Source organism: Miscanthus floridulus, chromosome 6, assembly GCF_019320115.1.
Source record: "Miscanthus floridulus cultivar M001 chromosome 6, ASM1932011v1, whole genome shotgun sequence".
Lineage (NCBI taxonomy): Eukaryota > Viridiplantae > Streptophyta > Magnoliopsida > Poales > Poaceae > Miscanthus > Miscanthus floridulus.
In genome coordinates this window covers 85303765-85312004 of record NC_089585.1, presented here as the reverse complement: position 1 = coordinate 85312004, position 8240 = coordinate 85303765, and the positions used below count along the sequence as shown (strand labels likewise).

Sequence of the window (8240 nt, the reverse complement as noted above, 5' to 3'; positions counted from 1 at the left end):
AGTCTAGTGAGTTAGGTGTGGTGCACACTTGCTAAATCTAGCACTAGGTAGCTCCTAAAAAGCCCTTAGATCCATTGGAGCAAACTTCATTCGCGTATGATCGAGAGTTCGAAGTGAATGGAGGGTCAAATGCTGGCCGAACGCTGGTTCCAGAGTGATCGAACGCTGGCACAGAGTCCAGTCAGTTCATTTAATTAAGGCGATTTCGTCAGGTGCGACCGAACGCTGGGAGGTGAGTGACTGGACGCTGAGTCCTAGTGTCCGGTCGACTCCAGTAAGGTTCTAGAGAGGGAAAATCATGACCGAACACATTCGGTCAGTGCTGATAGGATGCTATCCAGCGCAGTCACAACTTAAACACTAGAGTTTGGGGAGAACTGACCGGAGTATCCAGTCAACATGACCGGAGCATTCGGTCACCCCACAGAGGCACATAACGGTTCATTTTGAACATAGGTATATAAATACTTCCTCCATTTGTGTGTGGGGGTACTTTTGCTCATTCCAACAGCTGAGAAACACCCTTGAGAGTGCCAAGAAGAGCAAGGTCCTAGTGAGGTGATTGAGATTTGAGAATCCCAAAGAGAGCCCTCATTAGTGAAAGTAAGAGTAGCAAAGTGTGCATCCACCCTTCTCATTAGGCTTGTCATGGTCAAGCGAGAGTTCATGCTTGTTACTCTTGATGATCGCCATCACCTAGATGGCTTGGTGGTGATTGGTAGTTTGGTGATCATCCGGCGGAGCTTGTGGATGACCCAACTTGAGTTGTGAGCGGTTGTGGGTGATTCATCGCGACGGAGTGTCAAAGAATCAACCCATAGAGAGCACTTGATCCTTGCACGGATCAAGGGGGAGCTACACCCTTGCGCGGGTGCTCCAATGAGGACTAGTGGGGAGTGGCGACTCTCTGATACCTCAGCAAAACTTCGCCGCATCCTCCTTCTCTCTTTACTTTGAGCATTTACTTTAAGCAATTCAATTCTTGTCATTTACATTCATAGAATTGTCATGCTAGAGTAGTATTGAAACATAGGTTGCTAAACTTTAGTGCGGTAGATCAATAGAAACACTTTCTAGGCACAAGGGGTTAATTGGGCTAACCGTAGGACTTAATTATTGCAAAAAATTTTAGAATTGGCCCAATTCACCCCCTCTTGGGCATCTTGATCCATTCAATATCTACTCTTTCGGTGGAGATACGACCAAATTCGATGGTGGAGAGGTGATGGAGGTGATATGTGGTGGTTTAGTGGGTTCCAAGTGTCTCCTGTGGGTCCCGGTTACCTGCATTTCTATCGTATACACATCTATATATATGAAATGCAAAAATATTTTATGATAATATGAAATATGAGAAGATGAATGGATGGTATTTTTAATTTTTTACGCCTCCACGGTAAATATCCTTTCGGGTTTTTACGCACCGTAAAAATTATTTACATGGGGCTTAAAAATATTTTATAATGATACGATGGTGAATTTATTTTATTTTTCCAAATGTAAATGCAAAAAAGTAAATAAGCTAAGGTAAAAGTAAAAAGTAAATATGGATAACTACCGATTTTTACCTCCCGGCGAGGGTTCGGAATTTTAAGCCCGCCGAACCGGACTTCTCCAATTTTATTCATTCTTTGGGTGCATCAGTCGGTCTCAGGAGATGGAGACCCTGATGGTTGCACTAGCTCCTCTTGCAACTCCAAATTAGAGCATTATTCCGGTCTTGGTTTGAAGGCGAATCGTTCTTCCTTCTCATTGATTTTTCTGGCTCCGACATCAATGTGTGCATTTGTAGTGCTTAGGAAAGGTCTCTCAAGTATGAGGGGTGTCTTCATGTCTTCCTGCATGTTAAGCACTACAAAATCTATTGGAATAAAGAAGTTTTTTTACCAAAATATTCTCGGCGCTTCCTGTAGGGTAGCGAACTGATAGGTCAGCTAGTTGCAGGCACATCGATGTTGGCGTGAGTGTTGAATAGTTGAGCTTGTCGAAAACCTTCTTGGGCATGACACTTACGCTAGTGCCAAGGTCACATAGTGCATGCTCAAAATTTTGGTTTCCAATTGAATAATCGATAGTGGGGCATCATGGATCCTTCTTCTTCACAGGTGATGTATTTAGGATGGCCGCACTACACTCCTCTGTTAGCTTGATTACTTTAGTGGTGGGCAGTGATCTCTTGTTGTTCAGAATGTCTCTAAGGTACTTCATGTATGTGGGTACCTAAATGGCATCTAGCAGAGGAATATTGATATATAACTTTTGAATTATCTTTACAAACTTACCAAACTACTCATCCGTTTTAGCCTTTCAATTCCTACATGGAAATGGAAGGAGGGTGGTGTCATGATAATCTTGCATCATCTCCTGTGCTTGTGGCTCAACCTCTTCTACTTCATCATCCTTCTTCTCCTCTTGTACTGCTGCCGGTGTCTTATCTGTCCTCGTCGGATATGGCGGATCAAGAGTAGACTTGCCACCTCTTATGGTTATGGCGTTAACCTTTTCATGGTTAGTGGCAAAAGGTAGAGCAGCGGCCAATTGGGCTAATTGTAATTCTATCTTTTTATTATAGCTAAGTTGGTCTTTTATGGCAGAAGAAAAACTATCTATTTTAGTACTTATGTTTTCTAGGATCGTATCATTAAAAGCTAGCTTTTTAGAAATGTTCTCATTAATCTTGGCTTATTCTAAGATCAGATCTCTCAAGGATGGTTGCTTGGAACTAGAAGAATTATAGTAATTTCCTGGGTACTTGCCTTCTGTAGCAGAACCACCCAATTTATAAGAGCACAAGTACAATACTAGCCCACAAGCGGCGTACTGTCATACTTGAGCCCATATAAACCCGGTAGTCCGTCGAGTACCACGAAGGGTCTCAATTCAACCAACATACAACCAAGATCATACATGATTCAATATACATGTCATACATTACATAAAGTTCACAAATACAGTATCATACATCAGAGTACGATTAAAAGTTATTACAAACCAATTTCAAGTAAAATAGTAGCAGAAGCAAATAATGTTTGAAATCAACATCTATCATCACTGTTCAAATACGGTGCCAGCTCATGATCACATTTCCACAAAAGCATAAGAGAGGAATTATCATGAGATGCCTTGCCTAGGGCCCTACTCCTCATCCATAGCGGGATAGAAGTAGTTCTTACAGTAGCCGTGATATATCGTATTATCTGCAACAAGTGAGAATAAAGCCCTAAGTATGAGAATGTACTCAGCTAGACTTATCCATCATAAACTAAAAATAAAGTGACTCAAAGGATCATGCAAGGCTTTATAAGTGGAGCTAGCTTGACAACATTTTGTATAAAAAAGCGACTAATTCAGTTGTACATATATAATTTGGTCATCAAGTTAATTATAGCTATTCATCTCTAGATTAGCTACTAACCTATGTCAAACATGTGGTATATCATTTGGTAGCATACAATAGTAACCATAGCCGGTATAATAATTCCTATGTTCATTTGAACCATCATATTCTATAATATAGTTACTATGATATTGGGGCTAGTCAAGTTTCTTACTGTCTGGGAGAGATGGCGATTCAAATCGATTTCAACCAGCTGGGAATTTATTCCTAACACAAACCCAGGCAGATAAGATCAATAGTCACCGTAGGTCACCTTTGGTACAACTTAGGTCCATATTTCGCGGGTTCGAACCGGTGCCACACAATCAGGGACAACCAGCTATCAGGACGTTCAGGCCCAGCCTACCCTTGGGCTCATGTCTGGCTCCCCACACATCTTGCTACCATCCAAAGTGTGCACTTTTATAGAACTGGGGCCCGACCTAAGTTGAGCTACTTAGCTTCGCGGTCGAAATGAGTTATCCGGCCAGCTAAGTGAGAGGTATGTGTTCAATCTTGACAGAAGTGCCAATAATGGTATGGTCCTTAACCGACACAAATAGAATCACATGAGTCAACCTACACGTAGACTCTGCCCGACCTCTAGTTATATTACCCCATGGTTCTATTCCACTGATAGCAAATATAGCCAACTGTGCTTCGATATCCACCTATATCTCGCAGGTGATAGGAAATCATCTGACTTCTACCGGTCTAAGCATGGCTAAGCATATATTCGATCCTAGACCTAGATAGCATTAAAGGTATATATATATGGGCAAGGTAGTTCTATGCATCAAGTGTTTCCAATCAACTCTTATAACCTAATGCATCAAACATAAAGGACTCAAGTGATATTTTGTAAAACATAGGAGGCTTAAAATGCTCTAGGGCTTGCCTTTGATAAAAGAAGTTGGCCTGTGGTCTAGGGCACTTAGGTAAGTCTTCAAGAGTTTGCTCCTCTCCTTCTAGAGCTACTGTCTTGAGGTGCCTCCTATTGTTCCTCTTCTTCTTCATTGAATTCCAATAGAGTGATCCCCTCGGATGATCCTATATGCATGAGCATGAAATAAGATATTAGGAATGCATATATAATGACATGTATAATATGATATGATATGATAAATGCATCCTCATAAGTGTTCTCAGCAGCATTGCATTACAGTGATAACAAGTTACATTTTCTTTTACTGAGTAGGTGCATATCCTTCTTAGTAACTTAACAAACACTTATGTAAATTATTTTCTAGACTACAAGACAACAACCACTTGTTTTGATCATAACTAGAGTTATACAAATCAAAATAATATGGTTGTGGATATTATCAAAAGCTTATGAAATTGCCTATAACTTTATTTTAATCATCTTAATGTGATTTAGTAGTTATCTAGGTCAAACACTTCAATATTTTAGATTTGTCGAAAGAGCAAGCATTTTTGACAGCAGACTTCTAACAACAATAATTCCTAAACCATAAGGCCTATGATTATGAAAATATAACACAAGGTAGATAAGTAAGTTATATACAACTTTGTTATTAACAAGTTTTATAGAAAGGATCATTATCATCATGGAATCATGACCACAACAGAACTGTATATGCAGTCATCTAGTTGAATTATAAAGTAATAATTAACTAATTGCCTATAAAAAATACTTATAATCCTCACTAACAATATCAACAAATTATATGCATAGCACACACCACCGAAAACATCATGGTTAAGCCTAACTAATTTATTTATATTCATTTATTAATTTCCTTAGATAATAAGGATGATTTACATTATAAATATTTCTGGTGCTCAATAAATTCCAAGAAAATTATAGTAGGCTACACATGACCTTAATAGTCTACTATACAAATTTCATGCCATTTAGAAAAGTATACCTACCTCTACAAAAATGACAAGTTATATATGCTTATTTTAGCAAAAATAGTTTAGCATAGGTGAAAAGTGTCAAGCAATAGATTTCATATTTTTCTTACTTTCATCCGAGCATAAGAATACTGTGTAAAAATTTCTATGATCATATGTTATGTATTTTTACCCCAATTAATTTCACTAGAATCTAGTAATTAATTAAGATTAAATAGGAAGACCATATTACAAGTATGTTTACTGTAGGTTTAATATTTTCCTAGCTAGATTATGTCAACACAAGACCAGCAAAATTAGAATCACAATTTCATCACCTTCCTAGCTCAAGTTATGCAATCTACAAGATAGAAACTATTTTAAAAGCACTTATCTTGCTGAATTTAATTCTCCTAAAAAATACCCTAAATAGTAGATTTCATATTTTTATAAAATAGTACACTTCAAGATGAATCCAATAGATTTTGGTTCACCCCATTTGGATACTCCTAGCTCTAGATATAATTTTTACAAGTTAGCAACAAAATCTTTGAAATAAATAAAGAAAATCAAATTTACTCAGGCGCTACAGTTAGGTGCACCCGGTCTATACACCCACTGCGACTAACGCGTGGGTCCCGCAGTCAACCTAGCCCCATGCGTTAGTAAGGTCGATGCAGAGGCGGCGCTTGACTGGCGGTAAACTCACGATGGTGAGGTCACCGGTGGTAGCGTCACCACCAACTTATTCCCCAACTCAATCCGCATCGACCGGTACCCTAGGTTGGCTTAGAGACTCACCGAAGCTAGCTCAATGGCGACCATGTTGACTCAGCGGCAGCGCGCGGTGGTGCTCTGGCCATCTCTAGCCATGACAAGCTTGGGTGAGCACGGCTATGGTTCAAGGGTGACCTAGTGGAGTTCTAGGGTTTGGATTAGGGCTTATGAGGGTGTTGGTGAGGCACGATCGCATGTATGGTAGCACGGCAGTGCGAGCGCAATGGCGGCACGATGGTGTTCCACTTCGATGAAGCTAATATTGGCGTTAGGCTTTTGCCTCAAGCTAGACCTAGCTCTAACCTAACCCTAACGTCTTAAAGTGTGCAAGGAAGAAAACCGGGCATGCATAGCCATGACAGCGTGCATGGCGGTAGCGCTCTCAGTGATGGAGCGATGACGACGATGGTCCATAGGCCTTTACCTTGGCTCAGGTTAAGGTAATGGGTGGTTGGTGAGGTGGAGGTGATGGCCAAGCAATGAGCGTGAGCAATCAAACAATGGCGCGGTGGCAGCAACGAGCAAGCTCGGCGGAGGTGCGGCGATGATGGCGTGGATCGCTGCAGCTTCGCTCAGGCACGGTGAGGACGAGAGAGAGGCAGACCGAGGCGAGTGAGGGAGTGAGCATGTGAGAGTGAACAGGAGGGAGCGCCGCCCTTATCTGCCCGTGCCGGCCTAATTGGTGGGGCCATCGCCAACAGATGTGGCCTAGCGCGGTCGGCCACGACGCCGGCCGATTCAAATTGACTAAGTGCCGATTCAGTCCATCTAATAGTGCTACTTTGAGCTCCTAAATCTCCTAATCCATAGCGATTTAGCAAAAGCTTCTTTAATAGTAATTGTAGAGCTATGTGAGTACTACAACTTTGCTTTAATGATCATGGTCTAATTCGAACTAGTTTTCAAACTACATTGCTCCAAAGTGTGCTACTTGAAACTATAAAATAGTTTAGGACTAGCAAAATTTTCTAAGTTACAAACAACATTAAGTTAAAACTTGTGAGGTCTTTTTTACTAAGTTAGGCACTGAACTAGGTCATGACCCTTAAAAAAAGTTTGTTACTCATGACAAGAACTACAACTTTAATTTAGGTCACACAGCCATGTAAGCTCTCTAAACTACTGTTCAACTTTAGTCAAACTAGCATCATGAAAATGATATTTCCAAGTAAACCAACACTTAGAAGCAAATTTGGTCTATGTCATGAATACAAAAATGGTTCCATTTACTATCTTAGATGTGTCTAAGGTGTTTTCATGACCTCACAACAATTTCATACATTGGTCATACATCATTACAAGCATATGTAAGTATATAAGCAACATCACATGTGATAAAGAGAAGGTAAATGAAATGAAACTTCATATGCTCATGCTCATGAATGCTTGGATGATGCTTATGCTCATGAAATGCAAATGCTAAAAGCAATGCTTAACACTAGGTTGTTACACCTTGGTAATTTGACCGTTGTTGTCCCCATCCTTGCCTCTGTTGTGTGGAGTAGAATTGTTGATGACAATGTTTGCATCCTCTTGATATTCAGGGAAATCAACCCCCAAATGTTCTCCACATATGTTTTGGGAATTGTAAGCATCTTGAATGGCCTGACGATCCTTCTTGTAATTGGCTCGCTGTTTAAGCCAATTCAACAGTACGTTCATCTTGGTTGACAGTGCACACACCTCTTCTAGTACTTCTTTGCTCTTATTGCATGATTAGTTATTGCATTGAGACCAGCCTTGATTAGAGGCTATCTTATCCATAAAAGTTTTAGCTTTTCCAAGGGTGAGTGACATAAATGACCCTCTAGCTATGGCATCTAGTTGTTCATGAGCTTTCTGAATTAATCCATGGTAGAAGCTTTGTATGAGCAACCAATCTTCCATTTCATGATGAGGACAATCTGAAATGTATTCTTGGAAATGTTCCCATGCTTCTAGAATGGTTTCACCTTTCTGCTGTTGGAAGTTGGAAACTTTTCCTCTCAAGGCATTTGTTTTGCCTATAGGGAAAAACTTTGCTGGAAAGGCCTTTGAACACTTTGCCCATGTGTTGATGTCATCTTTATTGGTGTAGAACCACTGCTTCGCCCTTCCTACTAGCGAGAATGGAAAGAGATGGAGTAGTATGATATCTTGAGCAACGTCCTTGATGGTGATTGTGCTGATTATCTCTAGGAAATTCTAAAGATGAGCACTAGCATCTTCATGTACCTTTCCGCTGAAT

General features: G+C 40.3%; 1 non-coding gene across 1 annotated transcript; it reads left to right on the top strand.

The window, feature by feature from the left end:
• Window positions 1-7898: 7898 nt before the first annotated feature.
• LOC136462092 (small nucleolar RNA R71) lies at window positions 7899-8005 on the top strand. Its single transcript, XR_010760613.1, has one exon. It is a non-coding gene; the product is annotated as a small nucleolar RNA R71 (small nucleolar RNA).
• The last annotated feature ends 235 nt before the right edge of the window (window positions 8006-8240 follow it).